Source organism: Coenobita brevimanus, chromosome 8, assembly GCF_032717465.1.
Source record: "Coenobita brevimanus isolate Jiangsu-jjx chromosome 8, ASM3271746v2, whole genome shotgun sequence".
Taxonomy (NCBI): Eukaryota; Metazoa; Arthropoda; class Malacostraca; order Decapoda; family Coenobitidae; genus Coenobita; species Coenobita brevimanus.
In genome coordinates this window covers 5374404-5399290 of record NC_136961.1, presented here as the reverse complement: position 1 = coordinate 5399290, position 24887 = coordinate 5374404, and positions in this window count along the sequence as shown.

Sequence of the window (24887 nt, the reverse complement as noted above, 5' to 3'; positions counted from 1 at the left end):
ACTACTACTACTCAAACCCTTACTACCACTACTATACTCCACTTCTTACACTAAGAATGCTCTTACCTTCCTATCAGTCACCTCATCAGAGTCCAACTGAAGGCAGCACTGATGGAGTTCATTATGGGCCAGGTTGTATGCTTTACTATCTATCTATATATCTATCTATTATCAGACGCCTCAATCCCGTAAGGGGTGGCCACAAACAAATCGTCTCCATGTTGCCCTGTCCCCGCCATTTCATTGCCCTGCTCCCAGATCTAGAAAAAAAAGAAAAAAGAAAATCAATTAAATCTACTGACTGTACATCAAAACAAAGCATTATATATCTTGCTATCTGTTTGTCTGTCTGTTTATGTCTGTCTATTTGTCTATTTACCTGTCCATCTATCATTTATCAAGGCTCCTACATGCTTGTATATGTTGGCCTTGGTCACCGGAAGGCTGCTCTCCATGCTGCTCAATCTCTAGCACCCTCTCTATTAGTCCCTTATCCCTGAGGTCACACTCTATGACCTCATCTGGGTATTTTTTTTTTTTTTTTTACTGTCTGATACACTGCCGTATTGAACAATTTCTGCCTATCAGATTTCAATTATTTCCTGAAATGCTTCTCTTTGGAACTCACTTCCCCAGAATAATTTCCCCCCAAAACTTCAACCTACAGCAGTGCAAGTCCAGGTGTTATAGATTTTTTATGAATGGAGGACACTTGTTATCTGGTGTAACCATTTTTTTTTCTTTTTGCTACCTCTGTTTATTTCCTGTAAAACAACTAACTCAGTGTCAAATGGCCACCCTTTACGGGATTATGGTGTCTGGCAACAAAAAGATAGATAGATAGATGTTTATTTTCTGTATTTAAAAAAAAAATATATATATTCCATCCATCCATCATCCTATCCTATGTTACCCCACAAGGAGCATAGGAACCCGGGGCTAGGCAAGTTGGTGCTGACATTTAAGATGATAGTGACCAGCCTCACTCATCCCTGAGTGGCATTACATGAGCAATAAACCCCAACCACCCCTTGGATATATATCTACACTGTCCGATTGGAGTACCTTAACCTTATCAGGTTTCTGGGCAGGGCAGATTATGTCTGTGCCAGAGTCAGCCACTCACGCTGACCCACATCTTTGCGGCCCGATATTTTATTTTGATCACTCTGTGTAAATACACTTTTCATGATAGGATGTTGGTTTTGGTGTCATTTTAAAGCTGAATAGTTGTACTTTATCGTAGTATGTTCAAAAAAGGAGAACAAAGAAAATAAAATATCAAAATGACGATTTGAAGTTAGGCGAAAAGCAAAAATGTTATACCTTGCTGTAGAAAAATATTTGGCAAAATATAACGAGTAAAGATATGTAAATTTGGTTTAAACCAAGCAAAAATACAATAAATTATCTTTACAATGATATATAGATTATAGTAATTTTTGCATTTCATTGTCCAGTAAAGAAAAAGGAATGAGATGCACAATTTTATTTTAGTCTCAGCTGCATATTCGCTTCGCGATGTTTTTCTTTGATCCGTCAGTGTAAATACAGTACACTAATTATGATAGGTTGCTGGTTGTGGTGTTATTTTGAAGTTGAATTGTTGTACTTTATCGTAGTGTGTTCATAAAAGGAAAACAAAGAAAATAAAGAGTCAAAGTGACGAGTTGAAGTTAGGCAAAAACCATAAATTTTATACCTTGCTGTAGAAAAATATTCACCAAGAATAGTTATAAAGAAACAAAGCCATGAGTCAGACCAGCTGTGCAGTACCACCACACACACAGCAACCATTCCCTGACATCATGCTTGAGCCTCTTTGTTATGATGCGTAAATGCAATTTATGGTGAATATTTTACAGAAGTTTCGTAAAATGATGATGAAAAGCGTCATCGGAATCTCTGAGGTTGGATTTGAAATGGCGATCGAAATAGTCATAAGAATCTCAAGGGTTAATTACCCACTAAACCACCAGGTGACAATAATACAGTAAATACACTGATTAGGAAAAGGTGTTAGGGAGCTTCCTCAATTGACGAGAAAAAAATATAATTTTTAATGCTTCTTTCTCTGCGATTCTTTAGTACAGTAAGACACACTGAGTCAGCCGTACTTGCCTGGGCAGGGTGAGTGATGACGGGGGGGGGGGAGTGATGACAGGAGAGAACCAGCACTGATACACCTTTCTTGATCATATGTACACGGTCCTGTAAATGAAAAAAAGAAATCACCATCACCACCACCACCACCATCACTGGTCATCATCATCATCACAATCACTGTCATCATCATTATCTTTTTCATCATCACCACCACCAACTTTTCACCATCAATGCTGTCATCATCATCTTCACCAAAATCACTGTCACCATCATCACCATCACCATCATCATCACCACCATCATCATCATCACCATCCTCATCATCATCATCGTCATCATCCAGACCTACTTTCCAACCCTATAGTAGGACTCGCGCACGTTTGCGGCTGTGGTGTGGTCCGTACCTGTGTACAGTGTTGCCACGTTTTCTATACCGTTATCTCTCTCTCTCTCTCTCTCTCTCTCTCCTGGCGGAAAATGTGAGCCACCCTGAGTACTTTTGATTCTTTTATAAGTTATTTATAATTGTGCTTTCATCTGTTAATTTGGTTTTGTTATATTTAGTAGTAGATGGAGTGTCAAAGTTACTGTCTGCTGAGAGGTTTGTTACGTTACTGATTCATACACCCCGACGTAGTGGGGTGTGGGTGTAGGTGTGGGTGGGAGTGTGGATGTGGGTTTGTTGGGGTGGTGGTCCAGGGGGGAGGGGAAGTGTGAAGGGGGATTTGACCTGAGACACCCAGGAGGGATTAAGAAGGGAGGGAAGGGGAAGGGGGGGCTGGATTCACCTACCACATGGCGGGAAATGTGAGCCACCCTGAGTACTTTTGATTCTTTTATAAGTTATTTATAATTGTGCTTTCATTTGTTAATTTGGTTTTGTTATATTTAGTGATGCCGACAATGCATTCAATGCATGCCCCTCTCCTGCCTCTCTCTCTCTCTCTCTCTCTCTCTCTCTCTCTGTAGGGAAGCTATCTGTCAGTGCTGCCACTCACAAGAATTATATGAATTATTTCTTTTACTTTGGATATTGGCATATTTCTTCTTTTTTCAGGCTCATTCTATTATATCCATAAATGTAATATTATTAACCACCCTAAAACTACGCTAAAAAACATTAAAAGTGACTGCTATTTCTTTTAGCAACACTGTACAATATGTATGCCATGTTTCTGTGTTACTGTATAAATATTTTATGCATAATTAGATTACTGTTGATTCATCCATCAAAATACACAAGTGTAAGTTTTATTCATCTGAATTTATCGAATTTGTGATGCCTTGTACATAAATAGCTTCCGTTTCACATCGCAAGTTGAGGAAACGTGGCACCATTGTAAACAGGTGCGAGCCACACCACAGGCGCTTACGGGCGCAAGGCCGACTATAGGATGGTGTGAGGTAGGGTGCAGAGCCAGAAATAACTCTACGGAATGACAAACCACCTAAACCCTGTCTAGTTGAATGGGTCACACACTCACTCCCTCACCACTGCAGCCCCTGGAATCCTGACTCCACCTCATCAATATCCACACTTAAATGCTTCATATTCTAGCATTAATATCCTGTACATCTAAGTAGTCAAGATGGAGAGATGGTTACTTTATGCTGTGGAGAGGATGGAAAGTGAGAGACTGACGAGGAGAGTGTATGTGAGTGAGGTGGATGGGGGAGAGGGAGGGGAAGGTCAAGGATGAGATGGAGGGATGGAGTGGAAAGGTATATTGGAGAGAGGGGGTGTGAGCTGGGAGCAAGGCAGTAAAATGACGGGGGACAGGGCAACATGGAGGTGATTTGTTTGTGGCCACCCCTTACGGGCTTGAGGTGTCTGGCAATAGATAGATAGATAAGTAGACAAACAGACAGACTGACAAATGAGGAAGTAAAGGAGCACTGTGGTGTTGATGTGGTTGAAAGTGTTAAGAGAAATACCCTGAGATGGTTTGGCTATGTGGAGAGGATGGACAATGAGAGACTGACTAGAAGGGTGCATGTGAATGAGGCAGAAGGGGAGACCAAGAATGAGATGGAAGGATGAGTGGAATGGATGGGGAATGAGAGACTGACTAGAAGAGTTTGTGAGTGAGGTGGAGGGGAAGAGGGGAAGGGGGAGACCAAGAATGAGAAGAGGGATGGAGTGGCGAGGATGGACAATGAGAGAGTGACTATAGTTGCAGCGCGCCACTCTGACGTTGTTATTATCAAGCCCTGGCAACCTACCATTCAAAAGTGCGTCTGATTTCGTGTATGAGACGCATGTGATTCGTGTACAATAAATTATGTTCGTGTATAATAATATTCATGTGTAATATATTCGTACATAATAATATGATTTATGTATAATTTGATACAAAATCGGACGCACTTTTGAATGGTAGGTTGCCAGGGTACGATAATGACAACCTCAGAGTCGTGCGCCGCGACTATAGAAGAATGCATGTGAAAGGGGTGGAGGGGGAGACCAAGGATGATATGAAGTGGAGAGGATGGACAATGAGAGACTGACTAGAAGAGTGCATGTGAGAGGTGGAAGTGGAGACCAGGAATGAGATGGAATGATGGAGTGGACAGGATGGGGAATGAGAGACTGACTAGAAGAGTGCATGTGAGTGAGATGGGAGGGGAGATCAAGGATGAGATGGAAAGATGGAGTGGAGAGGATGGAGAATAAGAGACTGACAGGAAGAGTACATGTGAATGAGGTGGAGGGGGAGACCAAGGATAAGATGGGGGATGGAATGGCGAGCGATAAGAGAGTGGAGGGATGTGGGTTGGAGGAAGGGCAGAGGACAGGGCAACATGGAGGCAATTTGTTAGTGGCCACCCCTTACAGGAAAAAGGTGCCTTGCAACAGACAGATAGAAACAGATAGACAGAGAAACAGATAAAATGACTAGATATAGATATACCTGACAAAATACACAGCAGACTGAGTGTGGAGATACCAGGCCATTCTCCAAAAGTGTTTATAGGAGCTGCAAGCCAGGATTGCTGCTGTGCTTGTTGCCCACGACACTGTAAAATACAAAGACATGATAATGGTGATGATAATAATAATAATGATAATAATAATAACCATCATCATCATGAACTTGGAGAAAGCTAATGACAGAATAGATAGACAGGGTATGTGGGAGGTACTGAGAATATATGGAGTGGAGGGGAAATTGTTGAGTGCTGTGAAGAGTATGTACAAAGGAGCTAGGGCTACGGTGCGAGAGAGTGGTGAGCTGAGTGAGTCCTTTGATCTCAATGTGGGACTGAAACAGGGTTGTGTGATGTCTCCATGGCTGTTTAATATATACATGGATGGGGTTGTAAAGGAGGTGCAAGGTAGGGCAGTTGATGTGGGGGTGGCTCTAATGAATGAGGGTGAGATGTGGAAGATTCCAGTGTTGCTGTTTGCTGATGATACAGTACTGTTGAGTGAAGATGAATGAGAGTTGCAAGGTTTGGTGAATGAATTGGGACAGTGTGTAGGAGGAGGAAACTGAAAGTTAATTTAAACAAAAGTAAAGTTATGGTGTTTGAGAGGAATGAAGTCACAGAATGTACAGTGAGGTTGGATGGTGAGGATATGGAGAATGTGAGTGCATTCAAGTACTTGGGTAGTGTGATGAGTAAGGATGGAACTTTGGGAGATGAAGTGCGTGAAAGGGTGCAGCAGGGAAGGAAGGTTGTTGGTTCACTGAAAGCAGTGATGAGAAATAGGGAGGTGAATATGGAAGTTAAGAAGTCACTGCACGATAGTATTGTGATCCCTACCCTGACGTATGGAAGCGAGGCGTGGACCTTGCAAGAGGGGAACAAGTCAAGAGTGAGAGCAGTGGAAATGAGTTACTTGAGAGGAGCATGTGGAGTGACATGGAGGGACAGGTTGACGAATGAAGAAGTGAAGGAACGTTGTGGGGTGGGTGTGGATGTGGCTGAGAATATTAGGAGAAATACACTGAGGTGGTTTGGGCATGTGAAGAGAATGGAGAATGAAAGAAAGACTGACTAAGAGGGTGTATGCAGGCTAAGTAGAGGGAGGGAGAGAGAGGGGAAGGCTGAGGATAAGGTTGAGGGATGGAGTTGAGAGGTATATGAGGGAGGGGGGAGTGAGTTAGGGGGAGGGCAGGCAAATGATGGGTGACAAAGCGACCTGGAGGCATTTTGTCTGTGGCCACCCTTTGCGGGATTGGGGCATGGGGCTATAGACAGACAGATAGATGGATAGATAGGCCTTTTTCTGGCATTAATCTATTCTTACAACATTCAAGAAGATGTCAATTTATGGGCAAGTAGGAGTAAAAATGAGTACAGTAGAAGTGACAGCCTTCTTCACTGATATACAATGTCAGGGTTTTTTTTTAAATATCATGGGGTTTTTAAAATACATGCTTATTATTATTTAATTGATAATAATGATCAATAATATTGAAGAGCAGGGACAATGATTGTCTTACTAAATCAAGCAACGATTACTTTACGCTAGCTTGCTTCGCATGATTCTCTAAGAACGAGAATTTATAAACTTTCTTGACAGTACACAGCAGAGACTTATCACTCAATTGCTGTTTATTTGTACTGTAGCCTCTGGAGAAAGTTACTTCACCCCTGACAATAAATAACTAATACTAATAACAGTATCAGGTTCTTGCTGGTGCTTAACTCCTAGGAGGCACAATGGATTTTAAGTTTAATACAAGATTGGCCTAAGTGCCAGTTATGAATAGCAAAACGTTTATCCAAGCTAGGAGCTATATGGAAAATAAGCTTAATTGTGGAGAAATGAAACAAGAGTTTACATTACATTAAGCTCAAGAAAAAGAACTGTTAAATTTATTGATTACAAAAATAAATTTAACGTTACATTTCAAATCAAATTAATGAAATCGCACTCACTCACTCACACAAAAGCTAAATACTTACGCCTAGGAAAAACACCTTAATTAAACTCTTAAGTCTAGGAAAATACAAAAAGGAAATACTGGTCAATGAATGCTGTGTATCACCCAAAGCTGAACTAAGGATGGGAGCACTGGAGAACTGTGAAGTGGAGTTTGGGTACTAGCTGACCTCTCACACTGCTGGCACAGGACCTCTCTCCGTCAGAGCAAACACTCGACTGACTAAGTCGTGGGAAACAAAAGCGGAGCACTAGGCCGTATTTTTCTAACGGTCGAGGCAAGCAGGGGCGAACAATAAAGAAACAATAGTATCGCTCAGTAGAGCACTTAGTGACGTGCATTAAATCGGTCACTTTTGAAACAGTGACGAATGTGTTGAAAAGTATACCACCAAAGTGGAGAGAGAAACGGTTAACTGAGCGATACACAGTGAGTTTTCCACTAATAGTTCATGTTTTTCACAAAAGGGAAATGTCGCGAATTTGATTTGTGACATTATGCCCCTACAAAATTAAATTTTTTCCTTATGGGAAAAAATTTGTGGAATATATATATATATATGTACACAGCCTAACTCAGTCACACAAGATTAACACTGTGGTGTGTGTGCTATCCTGCTACAGGAGAAAGTCGCAGTCGCCAGTGAGCGAAAAAAAACTCGTATTTACGTTAATAGAAGCAAGCTTGAGGGAAAAACTCCGTGACGACAGTGAAAATCCTGTACTCAGGTCAAACTGAGCGAAAAGTTGCTACATTTACACTGACAACTAATTGTTGTGTAGCGTGGTGTATGTAATACACAATGTAGGTGTGACAGTTGTAGTGTAACTGTACCTACGTGTAAAATGACACAGTAAATAATAATATGGCGATGACGAAGGCAGAGGAGAAGAGGCGGCAGCGTGCGGCAGACGATCAGCTGGCCCGCACAGCAAAACTGCTACACCCATTGCTGTACCTGCAAAACCAATTAAGGTGGAGCATCAAAAGTGTCAATGAGACAAAATTCTTATTACATTACAATTACTCTCTCTGCCTAGCAATCAGTACATGCTACAAAAAGTACGCTCTAGCTGAAAAATACAAGTGACAGCCTAAGCTTCGTACATTCGAGGTCGCCATTAATTATAGCACACGATTAGTGTTGGCAAGTTGAGAATCCTTGCGCAAACTCGGGTCTTCCATAGCCTCGAACTGCACACGGGTCCTCAACCTGTGCCTTAACCTACAGTACTTATATTAATATTGGGGAGCTGAGAATCCTTGTGCAAACTCAGGTCTTCCATAGCCTCGAGTCGCCTCTGTGGAGTTCTCTCTCGAACTTCCCCCTTAACCTACAGTACTTATATTAATATCGGGGAGCCGAGAATCCTTGTGCAAACTCGGGTCTTCCATAGCCTCAAGTCGCCTCTGCGGAGTTCTCTCTCGAACTTTCCCCCTTAACCTACAGTACATAATATATATGTACAGGCCCTGGACATAATGCGTCCTGTGGGGCCAATGGGCGAGACGTCAGGTCTGCACCCACTTCACCACTACCCTGTCTCTCAACTGACTCAGAGATTACAGGTGTGGTTACGAACGGCACAGGAAGAACATGTCCCTGATTAGTGGTGTTACTTTGACACACACTGCAGGAATGGACAAAACTATCTATGTCTCGTCCCATCCCTGGCCAGAAAAAGTCAGCTCGGATACGGCCCTGGGTCTTCCTTTTGCCCATGTGACCTCCTGAGGCTGAACAATGACCCCATTGTAACACTGCTAGGCGGTACTTGGCGGGAACGACAAACTGCAGTCGAACCTTGCCCTCGGGTGTTCGTGACTCACGGTAGAGCCGTCCTTGTTTACAAAGGAACTTGGCTCGACCTCCCCGTGAATACTGAGTCACTCGACCCTTTTGTTTGTTCCGCACGGTAGCAAGTGTCGGGTCAGAATGTTGTTCTTGTACAACAAGTTGACTACACATCAGATCTTGCGGCGATTCAATGATCACTGGGGTGACACAGTCTGGAGCCTCAGCCATGGCTCGTGTTACCGCAGCAGCCAAAGTCTGAGTAGCATCATCATTGGAGCAACTATCCTTGACTCCGCGAATGTTGCCTACAATTAGGTCAAATAAAGGTTCTGGCATGACAACTGCGAGTGTCGTACCAGTATAAAATGGAGATGCCACCTGGATGCATGCCTCAGGGAACAATCTCACTGATCCATCAATAAGGTTTGCATGGATCTGTCGACCTGTATACTGCTCAGGCCGAACTAGACTCTGCTTGACAGAGCAACCTGAGGAACCATTATCTCCCAGGACCTTCACAGGAATGCCTCCCACAAACCCTGGCTGAACAAGGAAGGTACTGTCACCTGTGGGAGGGCCTGTGGAGGAAGCAGCTAGCCACTCATGAGGCTGCTGAACTGATGCGGTAAACACTGTGCCTTGAGGGTTATATACTTGAGGGTTTGTACTCACTGCCTGGGAAGATGGAACATTGGCCATCTGTGGAGGGGGGTTCACTGTCACTGTGGGACTAGTGAACTGTGGGGAAGTACCCATACTGGTAGGGACGTGACCACCTTGCTGCTGCTGAGGAATGAAGGCTGCGTTCGCTTCCTGCCTCTTTTGAGCTGGTGGTGAAAAAGTTTGTCCCGACGGTCGGTTGCGTGGCTGATACTGCTGCTGGTTAGGGTACTTGTTGTACCTCTTCCACTCAGGTTTCTGAGTGTTTTGCCCCTGGTCCTTCCTCTGCGGTTTTGGACCTTGGCCATTATTCTGAGAATGGCCTTTTTGCTGGGGTTCAATCTGAGACGGTTTCCCAGAATTATCAGTATCTTTTCTGTTCCAGGTGTTTTGCTTACAAGTTTGATACCCGTATGCAGTAAAGAATGCATCAGCCTTCTCTGCCATTTGGCTGGCATCTTTCACCTGGCAGATCTTAAGCTGTGCTATGAGCTCAGCAGGCCACGACCTCTCTAGCTGTGTATGCAGCATAAGGTCAATTATCCCCTCACGCGTTGAAGGAGTTTCATCTTTCTCCATCCACTCATTTAAGTAACCAGTGAGACGATCAAGGAACTGAACAGCTGTCTCCTTGTCTTGGAGACGAGCTCGCATGAACTGAACTTTGGCGTCATCTACTGTGAGACCATACGCCTTAATGAGTGCAGCTTTCATCATCTCATACGTGAGATTGTCTCCACGAATTCTGTGGAGAATATCGAGGGCAGGGCCCTCAAATAAACTAAGAAATTGGATCTGCTTAGCTGCCTCATCCAGTTGATACATGTCTGCCATGTCCTCAAAACGAGCTATGTACGGCTCGATTCGCTCGCTTTCCCTGTATGAAGGAAGCTTGATGCGTGGGGTTGCCAGGACATGTGCAGGAAGAGCGCTAGTGGGGCTTGGATTAACTGCACCAGATGTGTCTGAAGCCAAGGAATCTCGCTTGAGCTTCAGCACTTCAAGTTCATGTTTTTCGCGTGCTTCTCGCTCGGCACGTTCATGTTCTCGTTCTCTCTCGCGTTGTTCACGCTCGTATTCGCGCTGTTCTCGCTCTTGTATTAGCTCGTGTTCGCGCTGTTCTCACTCACGTTCATGTTGTTCGCGCTCGTATTCGTGCTGTTCTCGCTCACGTTCATGTTGTTCGCGCTCGTATTCGCGCTCCTTTTCGAGTTCCTCACGCTGTTCTCGCTCGTGTTCACGCTGAATCTTACGCTCTTCACGAGCATCTTTCTCACGTTCTTGCTCGTAGTTAAACCGTGAAAGAACGTAACTCTGTATTTTCTCTGGGTCTGTGAGACCCATATCTTTGGCTTCCTGTACATAAGCACTGGCTGCCATGATGCTAGCTTATTAAGCAAACGAAACTGAGTACTGACTGCTTCGCAAACGAATACTAATAAACACAAGTAAAGAGTACAGACACAAGCTAGTGGTGACCAGTCCTATCTAGTTAACTGGCAAAAATAAGGCAAAAATGCAAATGACTGGGAAGACTCAATAATTAACACAATGGGTACGGCGGCTACCCAGGAGCGAATAAAATCGTCTGACGTTACCAAAGTAAAGTACTAAATAGAGTTAAGTACTCTATGGATTAATAAAGCAAAAATTCACTTGCTAAATTAACGGTAACCACCAGTAAACTTGTGCCTATAAACTTTAATTATAAATACCTAAATATGAACGAGTGAGCACTATCTCGTGAATAGCTTTAGAGCTAGGAGTTAATATCGTGGAATGAGGTCGCCAATTGTCACGGGTTTTTTAAAATATCACGGGGTTCTTAAAATATAAATGCTTGTTATTATTTAATTGATAATAATGTTCAATAATATTGAAGAGCAGGGACAATGATTGTCTTACTAAATCAAGCAATGATTATTTTACGTTGGCTTGCTTCGCACGATTCTCTAAGAACGAGAATTTATAAACTTTCTCGACAGTACACAGCAGAGACTAATCACTCAATTGCTGTTTATTTGTACTGTAGCCTCTGGAGAAAGTTACTTCACCCCTGACAATAAATAACTAATACTAATAACAGTATCAGGTTCTTGCTGGTGCTTAACTCCTAGGAGGCACAACGGATTTTAAATTTAATACAAGACTGGCCTAAGTACCAGTTCTGAATAGCAAAACGTTTATGCAAGCTAGGAGCTATATGGAAAATAAGCTTAATTATGGAGAAATGAAACAAGAGTTTACATTACATTAAGCTCAAGAAAAAGAACTGTTAAATTTATTGATTACAAAAATAAATTTAACGTTACATTTCAAATCAAATTAATGAGATCGCACTCACTCACTCACACAAATGCTAAATACTTACACCTAGGAAAAACACCCTAATTAAACTCTTAAGTCTAGGAAAATACAAAAAGGAAATACTGGTCAATGAATGCTGTGTATCACCCAAAGCTGAACTAAGGATGGGAGCACTGGAGAACTGTGAAGTGGAGTTTGGGTACTAGTTGACCTCTCACACTGCTGGCACAGGACCTCTCTCCATCAGAGCAAACACTCGACTGACTAAGTCATGGGAAACAAAAGCGGAGCACTAGGCCGCATTTTTCTAACGGTCGAGGCAAGGAGGAGCGAACAATAAAGAAACAATAGTATCGCTCAGTAGAGCACTTAGTGACGTGCATTAAATCGGTCACTTTTGAAACAGTGACGAATGTTTTGAAAAGTATACCACCGAAGTGGAGAGAGAAACGGTTAACTGAGCGATATACAGTGAGTTTTCCACTAATAGTTAGTGTTTTTCACAAAAGGGAAATGTCGCGAATTCGATTCGTGACATACAAGGATACCCCAGTTTAATGATACAATTGGTTAAGTAAAAACCCACTGCTGGGTGGGGTATGGTATCTCAGGGTAGATTTAACGTGTACAGTATAGGGATGCGTTTCTGAGCCTTGGGTTTCCCCCCACCAAGTCCTAAACCCCCTCAAATGAGTCCAAAAACATGTTCCTAGCCCACCTAAACCCCCAGATATCTTTAAACAAGCTAAACTAAGACTAAAAGCAGTTTATAACTCACCTAAACCCAACAATAATATCTGAAAATCATAAAAAATAAGTCTGGAAAAATCGAACTTTGTAAACTGTACCCCAAATGACAATGTTCACCCCACCTATGACTAAAACACATTAATAGTAGTCTAAAAACAGTTTATACATCAACCTAAACACAAAATTTAAGTCTAAATTAACATCAAAATTGGTAAAAACAAACAAAACCCATTGTTATACCAAGGTCTGGCCATCGTTCAGCTGGGTAGAGTGGTATTTCTACCCCCATTGCTATGCTGGGGTATCACATCTAGGGGTATTGTATCTCACGGTCTGCCTGTACATTGTATCATGAATGAATAAACAAACATGAAATTTTATCTTACTATCTACCTACAGACATCAAAGTATGTTCTCTCTCTATCTATCTATTGCCAGACACCTTAATCCTGTATGGGGTGGCCATAAACAATTCACCTCCATATCGCCCTGTCCCCCACCATTTCACTGCCCTGCTCCCAGCTCACAACCCCCCTCTCTCATATACCTCTTTACTCCATCCCTCCAGCTCATCCTTGGCCTCCCCCTCCCTCTTCCTCCCTCCAACTCACTCACATACATTCTCCTCATCAGTCTGTCACTCTCCATCCTCTCCACATGGCCAAACTACGTCAGTGTGTTTCTCCTAACACTTCCTATCACATCCACATCCACACCACAACGCTCCTTCACTTCCTCATTTGTCAATCAGTCTCTCCATGTGATTCCACATGTTGCTATTCTTAAATGTTGACAAGCATGTCAACATTTCACTGTCACTGACTGTATAAGTAGGTCAGAAACAAAATGTAGGTGAGTATGAGTTATGTTCAGAAAGTATCCAACCTTAGGCTCTAAAAGAAAAAAATATCTAACCTGTTGAGCTACGACACTAATCCCCCCCCAAAGCAGGCCCCTTCTGACCCGACACACGTAGTCCAGCGTTCTTTTTCACTGCCTGAAACATTTTTCAAAGTCGGTTTTCCGTATCTCCTGCAGGTGCTTCATCACATTCGTCATGATCTCTCCTCTCATCTCAAATCGGTACCCCTTCAGTGGAGTTTTGAGCTTGTGGAATAACCAAAAGATGCACAGAGCCACGTCTGGTGAGTAGGGATCCGGCCGGACATGCGGGATGTTGTACTTGGCCAAAAATTCCTTAATCGGTTGAGAAGAACGGACAGGGGCGTTGTCATGGTGCAGCTTCCAACTCGCTGCTTTCCAAAGGTCTGGTCTCTTCCACTGAACTGCATTACAAAGAAAACGGAATCGTTGAGGTATTAATGTTTGTTGACAGTCTGACCTTCTGGTCCATATTCGTGATGCACAACACCACGGTAGTTTAAAAAACTGTCAACATCCGGGTGCATTTCACCTTGCTGTGGACCTGTCTTGCTTTTTTTCGGTCAAGGCAACCCTGCATGTTTCCACTGGTACAACTGTGCTTTGGTTTCTGGGTCATACCCCTACACCCAAGTCTCATCTCCAGTGACAACAGTCTTCAGAAAGTCTGGATTGTGATTTGTACACTCCAGCATGTCTTGAGCAACATCCACCCAAGAGAAGAGATCTTGACGAATGCAACGTAGCACCTGCAGGAGATGTCGAAAACCGTCTTTGAAAAATGTTTCAGGCAGTGTAAAGAACGTTGGGCTACGTGTGTCAAGTCAGAAGGGGCCTACTTTGAAAGAGACTAGTGTCGTAACGCAACAGATTAGTTATTTATTGTTTTACAGCCCAAGGCTGGATACTTTCCGAACAGACCTGATATGGGATTGGTATACAGTGTACAGCACAAGTTTTCTCAAACAGTTCTGACATGATTTAAACTAAATGTGATGCCAATGTGGCGGATCAGTCAATGGGTTACCTACTGTTACTGAAAACAATTGGTCAAAGGTCAGGCCCTCAAAGCAAAAAGGTTTTATCCAATTTAAACCACACTTAATGGAAGGGTTGAGGGTCAGCCCAAGATGAATAGATTCAATAATGAGAACAACCTGTCAAAGGTCAAGGTCAGACTTCATCCAGTGTGTACTGTAGTTGGCTGGTGCTGCCTTGATGTCTGGCGGCATCTACTATGTTTGTCTGCAATAATTTTTTTGTGTCCAACTCTGGCCACAGACTTGACACTCTGTTCACTGTGGCCCAGCAGCTGCAATAAAATACTAGAGTTGTCAAAATCATGGAGGGGTCAGTAATGAAATAACTAAGTGAAATAATGTTAAAAGAGAACCAACTCTAAGTCGTCACAACATGTCAGCAACACCCACCTTCTGATCCTTGAATTTTGTGTATGGTCAAATGCCCAGCAGGAAGGGATGCTAAGGCTTTGACTGGCTTGTTGGTGATGGACTGAATGTGGTGAGGGGAGGATGTGCCACTGTACTCCTCTCCACCCTCACTAATACCTATGGGCTGGCACAGGAAATTAATTAAAAAGCAAGTAAATAAGGGTAACTTGTAACAAAAACTTACTGTATTGCATGATATGGACTGCATATAATCACCTAAGAGTGATGTATCAACTGCATTGTTACATTTGTGTAGCATCATATTCTGTTCTACTGTTCATCTATTGTCACAACTTGGCATTCAAAATGGAGATGGAATTTTCGACCAAGTTAGAGTAAAATGAAAATAGCAGCATTTTCTATTGTTAATCTAATGTTATGATTCAACATTCAAGATGGAAGGATGGCAATTTGGGGTAAAGTTACAGTACAAAGAGTATAGCATCACATTCTAGGGTTAATCTATTGTTAGAACCCAGCATTCAAGATGGAGGGATGGCAATCTGGGGTAAAGTTACATTACAATGAGTATAGCATCACATTCTATTGTTAATCTATTGTTAGAACCCAGCATTCAAGAAGGAGAGATGGTAATTTTAGGTCAAGTTAGAATAAATGGAGTACAATATTTGTGTCCTTACCATCAAATTTGTGAACCTTAGGCCTAACAACTGTGTGGGTGAGGGAGGATGTCCATGCTTTGGCCCTGATGGGTGGGTGTCCAGAGTCCTCCCTGATGGGCCTGTGGTGGGGCACTGGTGTGTGCACATCTGGCCACACTCACCACACCCTGATACATACAGAAAAAAAAAAGAAGAGGAAAAAAAATCCATCACCATTCATCATCTTTGTTACATCACCACCATCATTATACTATTTAACCAAAGACATTCCACACACCCTAATACGAACACAGAACAATATTATCATCATCATCAAAACCATCATAATCATCATCCAACAACAGTCTATACATTTCAAACCCAACACACAGAAATATCATCACCACTATCATCATTAGCCTGACCTCTTTGAATCCAACATTCTTCACTCTCTGATACACACACACAAAAATACAAAATAATAATATCACCATCATCTTCAGTCAAAGCTTTATCCCCACCCTGCCATAAACAATACAAAATAACAGCATCATCATCAGTGTTTTTTCCAACCCTGCCGTGAACACAAAAATAAAACAATCATCATTTTAATACTTTTTCCCCACCTTGCCATAAACGCTAAAAGGTAAATCACCACCACCACCACCACCACCACCACCATCTCTGACATCCTGCTTCCTGCTGGGAGCCCCCAAACAGGGGATGGCCATGACAGAACCCCCCTAAGCTAATTTCTCACATGCTCTGCAGCCTGGACACTACAAAGAAAATACTAACAAATACAAACTCTTTTAAAGTAAGGTGGCTGAACAGAAATTACCTGAAGAATAACTACACAGCTACTATACTGTTTTTACTCTTATTTGGGCCACATTTTCATCCTTTTCTATTTACTTTAAATAGCTCAATGGCAGAAGACAATACAGTACTATAGCTACAATATTCTCTCCATGACACTTTGTCACAACGAACATTATATTTCAGTGTCAATATATTTTTACAACTCTGCATTCAACTTGGAGAGATGAGAAATTTAAGCCAGGTCAGGTTAAAAAAGATATGTTACTAACCATCGTTACCCTCCAGCATGTTGACGGCCACACTGAAGTAGTCTGGCATGGCCTCCTGTGGGCTGCTGCTGATGCAGTGTACTAACAGGCATCCATACATTGTTGACGGCCACACTGAAGTAGTCTGGCATGGCCTCCTGTGGGCTGCTGCTGATGCAGTGTACTAGCAGGCATCCATACATTGTTGACGGCCACACTGAAGTAGTCTGGCATGGCCTCCTGTGGGCTGCTGCTGATGCTGTGTACTAGCTGGCATCCATACATTGTTGACGGCCACACTGAAGTAGTCTGGCATGGCCTCCTGTGGGCTGCTGCTGATGCAATGTACTAACAGGCATCCAAATATTGTCAGGGCCTCACACAAGAGCTGCTGATAAGCCTGCTCTACAGTTCCTTCCTGTATAAGTAAACCTTTGTTACTAATGTCTTTTTAATTTCATCTGACAAAAATCCTTGACCTCTTTCAGCTCAGTTGATGGCCAAACATTGTCAGACTGCAGGATAAATTTGATTATTAACCAAGGAGACTCATTCCTACCTTATCACTGAGACTTATCAAGTTTCGCAACATGACTAGGTATTTAGTTTTTTTTTTTTTATGCGAGGAAGAAGGAACCAAAGGCCACGAGCCCGCAGTAACAGTTCCCTCCAAGAGAAAAACAAAATACAATATAGAGCCAAATTCAAGATCCGATTATTATGAGATGCCTGGACACACTGCGTTTGAAAGACTGGAGATCATAGGCAGCAGGAAATACAGACAGAGGGAGACAGTTCCAGAGCTGACCTGTTGCATAAATGAAAGACTGGGAGTAACGGTTAACTCTTGCATTAGAGAGTTGGACAGAAAAAGGATGAGAGTTTGCTGCCAGACGGGTGCTACGCGCCCGTCGTAGAGGTGGAGGAATGCAAGCAGACAGTTCAGAGGAGCAGTGACCATTATAGTAGCGATAGAAAAAGAGATAAAGATGCAACAGTGCGGCGAAGAGACAGAGGTTGAAGGGAGTCGGTAAGAGGAGGAGAGTTAATGAGACGAAAAGCCTTTGACTCCACCCTATTGAGAAGAGCTGTATGTGGGGAGCCTCCCCACACATGAGAGTTGTACTCCACATAGGGGCGGATAAAACCCCTGTATAGAGTCAACAATTGCGCAGGGGTAAAGAAAGAGCGGAGTCGGCTTGGCACACACAATCTCTTGGAAGCAGATTTTACAAGAGATGTAATATGATCTTTCCAAGATAAGTCCCGAGTAAATGAAACCCCAAGCATGTTCAAGGATGATGCAGGATTAAGCTGAATATTATTAAACATTAGTGAGTATACCTGTGGAAGATTTTGTCGGGTTGATAGGTGTAAGAACTGAGTCTTAGATGCATTAAAGACAACCATATTATTTTTACCCCAGTCAGAGATACGAGCCAAGTCAGACATTAGGTGTGCCATAGCCTCATCCCTTGTTTGTTGAAGTAACTGTTGAGATGGGCGTTGCAGGAACCGAATGGAAAGGTGAAGGGTGGAGTCATCAGTGTATGAGTGGATAGGGTTAGATGTACAGCTTAGAAGATCATTGATGAATAAAAGGAAGAGAGTTGGCGATAGGACAGAGCCCTGGGGAACACCACTGTTGATAGATCTAGGAGAAGAACGATGGCCGTCTACAACAGCGGCTATAGAATGACCAGAAAGGAAGCTAGCGATGAAGGCACAGATAGAAGGATAGAAACCGTAGGAGGGCATTTTCGAAATTAAAGATTTATGCCAGACTCGATCGAAAGCCTTTGAGATGTCAAGTGCAATGGCAAAGCTTTAGCCAAAGTCCCGAAAGGAGGATGACCAGGAGTCTGATAGGTAGGTGAGAAGATCGCCAGTGGAGCGTCCCTGACGGAATCCATACTGACGGTCGGAAAGAAGGTTGTGATAGGAAAGATGCCTTAAAATTTTTCTATTAAGAATTGACTCGAAAACTTTTGAAATACAGGATGTTAAAGCAATTGGACGATAGTTGGAGGGTTGGGAGTGGTCACCCTTCTTTGGGACTGGCTGAATGAGAGCAAACTTCCAGCAAGAAGGAAAGGTACAAGTTGACAGACAAAGACGAAAGAGTTTGCCTAGGCAGGGTGTAAGCACAGAAGCACAGTTCTTGAGAACAACAGGAGGGACCCCATCAGGCCCATATGCCTTGTTAGTACTGAGGCCAGTGATGGCAGAAAATACATCAACTGAAGAAATTTTAATGTCAGCCATGAGGAAGTCAGAGGGGGGAAGTGATGGAGGAACAGCACCGGAATCGTCTAAGGTAGAATTGGAGGAGAAAGTTTGTGCGAAGAGATCTGCTTTATCAGTAGAAGAAATAGCTACAGAACCATCAGAGTAGAAAAGAGGAGGGAAGGATGATGAGGTAAAGTTGTTAGAAAGTTTTTTGGCAAGATGCCAGAAGGAGCGGGAAGAATTCGAGTTGGAGAGTTGAGAGCATTTAGTATGGATGAAATTATTTTTAGTAGAGCGAAGAACAGACTTAGCACGATTCCGGGCAGAAAAGTAAACATGATGTGATTCAGGGGTGGGTTGGCTCCGGTACCTTTTGTAGGCCCTCTCCTTGTTGCGGACAGCATTAGAACAAGCGTGATTAAACCAAGGCTTTCTTACGTTAGTCAAAGGATATGAGAAAGGAATGTATGCTTCCATGCCCGAGAGAATAACCTCCGTAATGCGCAAGGCACACTCAGATGGCTCACGGCCATGGAAGCAATAATCATTCCAGGGAAAATCAAAGAAGTACTGCCTGAGGGCCTCCCAGTCTGCAGCTCCAAAATGCCACAGACGACGTTTCCCTGGAGGGTCCACAGGCCGTACCGGAGTGATAGGACAGGTTAAGGTAATAAGGTTGTTATCGGAGGAGCCCAACGGAGAGAAAAGATTAACAGAGTAAGCAGAAGGATTAGTTGTGAGGAAGAGGTCAAGTATGTTGGAGCTCTCTCCAAGGCGGTCAGGGATACGGGTAGGGTGCTGTACAAGCTGCTCTAGGTCATTAAGGATAGAAAAGATGTAGGCTTGTTCACCAGGTGGATCCGTGAAAGGAGAGGAGAGCCAAAGGTGGTGGTGAACATTGAAGTCTCCAAGAATGGAGATTTCAGAGAAAGGAGAAATGGATAGAATGTGTTCCATCGTAGAAGTAAGATAGTCGAAGAATTTTTGATAGTCAGTAGAATCAGGGGATAAGTAAACAGCACAGATATATTTAGTCAGAGAATGACAGGAAAGCCGAAGCCAGAGTGTGGAGAATTCAGAAGAATCAAGTTCAGGAACACGAGAGCAAGATAAGTCGTTGCGTATATATACACAACAGCCACCTTTGGCTTTGAAATGAGTATAGAGAAAGTAGGAGGATACAGAAAAGGGTTTGCTGTCAGTTGCCTCAGACAGCTGAGTCTCCGTTAGAAAAAGAAGGTGAGGTTTAGAGGAGGAGAGGTGGTGCTCAACAGAGCGAAAGTTAGAGGAAAGGCCGTGAATGTTGCAGAAATGAAGAAGAAGAGAGTCAGACAGTGGTTCCAGGCACCTTGAGTCGTCACCGGGAGAGGGGCAGATGGTGGGGGCATTTATGGTCCCCCCCCCCCTGGGGACTCCGAGGCTTGATATAACGACGCCATTTTAGGTAAATTTTGAATAGGAAGTGTAGTGTGTACTGTGCATGTAGTTTGGTGAAGATAGTTAGAGAAATTTGTACTGGAGAGCATGCTGGCCTACTCTCTGTGTAACTGAGACACAGAAAAAGTTCAGCAAAGGGGGATGGTCAGGAACTAGTCCTGAGGGCTGATGAAAAGGGAGCTCCAGCACTCCCTGTCATCAGCTTTCCATCCACCTCAGGAGTACTGCCCTGCTCGACTGGTGCTACAGTCTACTCCACTAACCCCTTCATTCACTATGATGTGATTCGTGTCATGTAATTACATCCTGAAGATGCACGCTGATACACACACACACACACACACACACACACACACACACACACACACACACATCTCTTATAAACTGGCATAAGAACATGATTTAAGTCACAAAAAATACCCCCCAAAGTCCCAATTTGATATGATCCCACAGTACCAGTAAGTGATTTTGAATGGGGGGGTGGGGAGTCAATCAACGGCCAGTCAAACATTCCCCCATCTGAAAAGCACTGTGTACTGAATAAACTCACTTGGCCAGAAAATTACTGGTGTGTGTGAAAAGGCTGACTCCTTCACTACCACAATATTTCTTGTATTTGTGGTGGGGTGGGGTGGGGACAGGCACCAAATATTTAAGGAATTCACCATTTGTGGAAGCAATGAAGAAAGTTAAATTGGGGAAAGCCCCAGGAATTGATGAAGTGTGTGGTGAAATGCTGAAGCATGGGGGAGAGATAGTAGTTGAATGGATGTGGAAGATGTACAGATTGGCCTGGGAGGAAGGTAGAGTCCCGGAGGATTGGAAGTCAGGTATAATTATCCCCTTGTACAAAGGAAAAGGGGAAAAAGAAGTGTGTGGTAATCACAGTGGCATCTGTCTTCTTAGTATAATAAGAAAGGTGTATGGTTGGATACTTATTGACAGAGTTAGAGAAAACAGAGGAATTAGTTGGAGAAGAACAGGGAGGCTTTAGGAAGGGAAGAGGTTGTGCAGATCAGATATTCATTCTTAGATCTTTAGTGGAAAAGTTTCTAGAGAAGGGAAAGAAGTTGTATGCGGCTTTCATGGATTTGGAGAAAGCATAAGACAGGGTGGATAGACAAGGATTGTGGAAAGTATTAAGAATATATGGAGTAGATGGGAAGTTGTTGAATGCTGTGAAGAGTATGTATGATGGTGCTAAGGCTGCAGTGCGTGTGAATGGTGAACTGAGTGAATTTTTCTCTTTGAAGGTTGGGTTGAAACAGGGATGTGTCATGTCTCCATGGTTGTTCAATCTATACATGGATGGGGTAATAAAAGAGGTACAAGGTAGGGTAGTGGATGTTGGAGTGGCCCTGGTGAGAGAGGATAGTGTTTGGAAACTCCCTGTACTGTTGTTTGCAGATGATATAGTGTATTGTTGGGTGAAGACGAAGGGGAGCTGCAAGGCTTGGTGGATGAGTTTGGGAGTGTGTGTACGAAACGGAATCTAAAGGTGAATGTAGGAAAGAGTAAAATGATGGTCTTTGAGAGAGGTGAAGTCAGTGAATGTACAGCGAGGTGAGATGGTGAGGAATTGGAAAATGTGAGTACATTTAAGTACTTGGGTAGTGTGATGAGTAAGGATGGAGGTTTGGAGGGTGAAGTGACTGAAAGGGTACAGCAGGGAAGAAAGGTTGCTGGTTCCTTGTAAGCAGTGATAAGAAACAGGGAAGTGAGCATGGAAGTGAAAAAGTTACTACATGACAGTATTGTGATACCAAATCTAATGTATGAAAGTGAAGCTTGGACATTGTTGGAAGGACACATGTCAAGAGTGAGAGCAGTGGAAATGAGTTACTTAAGAGGAGCCTGTGGAGTCACATGGAGAGAGAGGCTGACGAATGAGGATATAAAGGAGCGTTGTGGTGTGGATGTGGATGTGATAGGAAGCGTTATGAGGAACACACTGAGGTGGTTTGGCCATGTGGAGAGGATGGAGGGTGAAAGACTGACAAAGAGAGTGTATGTGAGTGAGGTGGAGGGGGGAAGAGGGAGGGGGGAAGAGGGAGGGGGAGGCCAAGGATGAGATGGAGGGATGGGGTGGAGAGGTATATGAGAGAGGGGGGTGTGAGTTTGGAGCAGGGCAGTGAAATGACGAGGGACATGACGTTTGAGGCGATTTGTTTGTGGCCACCTCAAAAGGGATTGAGGCCCCAATATACGATACCCCTGGTTGCGATACCCCAGCTTAACAATGGGGGTAGAAATACCACCATACCCCGATTAACAATGGCCAAACCCTGGTTCAGAGATGGGTTTAGATTTTTTTTTTACTGATACTGAGATTTTAGACTAAGATTGTGTGTTTAGGTTGATTTATAAACTGTTTTTAGATATACATTAACGTGTTTTAGTCATAGATGGGGTGAACATTGTCATTTTGGGGTACAGTTTACTAAAGCTGATTTTTTCCAGACATATTTGATGATATTCAGATTTTATTTTTGCATTTACGTGATTTATAACCCGCTTTTAGGCTTAGTTTAGCTTGTTTTAAAGCAATTTGAGAATTTATGTGACCTTAAGACTTGTTTTTTGACTCACTTAGGTGGGTTTAGGACTGGTGTTATGAGTCCATATTATATTTACAAATCATAATAAATAGATAGATAAATAGACAGAGTGACAGCTCTATGCGAGCCTGGGAATGGAAAATGATCTTGCAAGTTATCTGAGGAAAAGCTGACGACAGATTAGGAAGTAGCAATGTCAGGAGATGATGCAGGTAGTTTGTCAGCGAAATAGCAGGGGAACAAAGCCTAGTGACATACACACATACACACACACAGGTTTCTGGAACTTTCCAACCACAGTGTAACACACGTGACACGACCCCTGTTTCACCAGAATTTAGGAAAGAGAGCTCAGAAGGAGAGAGGCTATAGAATCGGCAGGTAATAGGGAGAAAGGCTTAGCAACTTGGAAGGGAGAGAGAGAGAGAGCGAGACAGGGAGGTAGCTAGCGGGACTCTACTTATACTTCACTCTTGTGTGAGGGACTTTGTTAATATTTCCAAGACAAATAAAAATAGTCCCATACTATTCATTACCTCTCCTGTCATTGCATGACAAATGGGAACCAAGATTATCTACTTACAAACAACTCAAGTATAACAACTGCTCGTCCACAAGTCTAATATATGACTTCTCTACAAGTAACTACAAAGTTTTTATGACATTTGGTAGCTGCGAAAGTATACACCTCGTCTTCAAATCAACGGTGAGTTTCTACAAAAGCAGGCGACACCCTACAAGATTAGCTTCAGTTCTACAGTGAATTCCTACAAAATACAGCCAACAATGCAAATAGCCTACAAGTCTACAAAACAACTCTATAATCGTCACGTAACTTCAAGCAGCAGCAAGAAGAATAAAAAACAAAGCAAGTAAAGAAAAGGAAATATTAAAGTAACAAGCTAACATACCCCTATTACTCTCTCCTGCCTACCTCCATCGCTGACGCAGAGGTCAAGACACGCAGCAAAACACCAGAGCCACATTTATAACGCGACTTACTCACCTTTCTTCACCCAGCTTAAGCATCGCTACTCAGTATTCACCACAGCTACCAGTGTGGGAAGCCGACGTCACCATGTGCTGAGATGACATCACAATGCTAGTTTGCCACGCCAAGCAACGTGTGACTGACACCAGGCACTTCTCACCCACTACTCATTACTCATTATTCACTTAGCTCCTACTCATACTCATTTATTTCAACAGTACTGAGTTGGAAATTCGACGTTCTATGCTGAGGTTTGCCTGGGACAGCTGTTAACCACCACAAGCACCAGGCCATGGAAATTCCTGAGTAATATCGTCCATCAACACAGCACTAGAATTATCAAGAGATCTTCAATCAACCTTGCATTTTTCTTCCAAGATCGACTTTTGTATCGACACACCTCTACGATCTGTATCAAGTGGGTAAAATTATACTTACTCATTTCTTCTCAGTGCTAAAATTAGCTAAATTCAACTTTTTTTTTTTTTACTTATTTCCATACATACACTTATACACTCACTATCTATCATTTATTTCAACTTATATACTCATCTATTTTGTTAGGACATAAATAAACAAAAAGCGTATTTCATAACACCATATCTTAATGACAGGAATATTTTCGCCACTACCCACGTTAATATCAGATGACACACAATTAGCCACAACAACAGACTCACAATTAAGAGAGCACCAAGGCAACACACCAGATGACAAACAATTAGCCACAACAACAGACTCACAATTAAGAGAGCACCAAGGCAACCCACCCCTTGTACAAACCTCACCACAAACTAAAGACCAAGAAACAAATACGGCAGTTTCAGATGATGAGTAGGAAACCCCCTCTGATGTAGCAAGTGTAAGACTTTGTCGCTGACTTGCACACGTATGCCAATATACTTAACAGGGTTCACCGGTCAGGTCGTACATATTCCACCATTCCCTCACACAACGATAAACAAGTCCAAGTTAAATTAACAGAGCAAACAGTGAAAATGAATCAAGAAACAAATACCGCTGATCTAACAACCACACCCCAAGTGTTCGTGTACCATGAGGATAAAACTGCCCCAAAATTCCCTGGCACAGAAAAAGATCGCATTGATGTAATTTCATTAGTCAGTCAGTGCGAACAAATGTTCATCAAG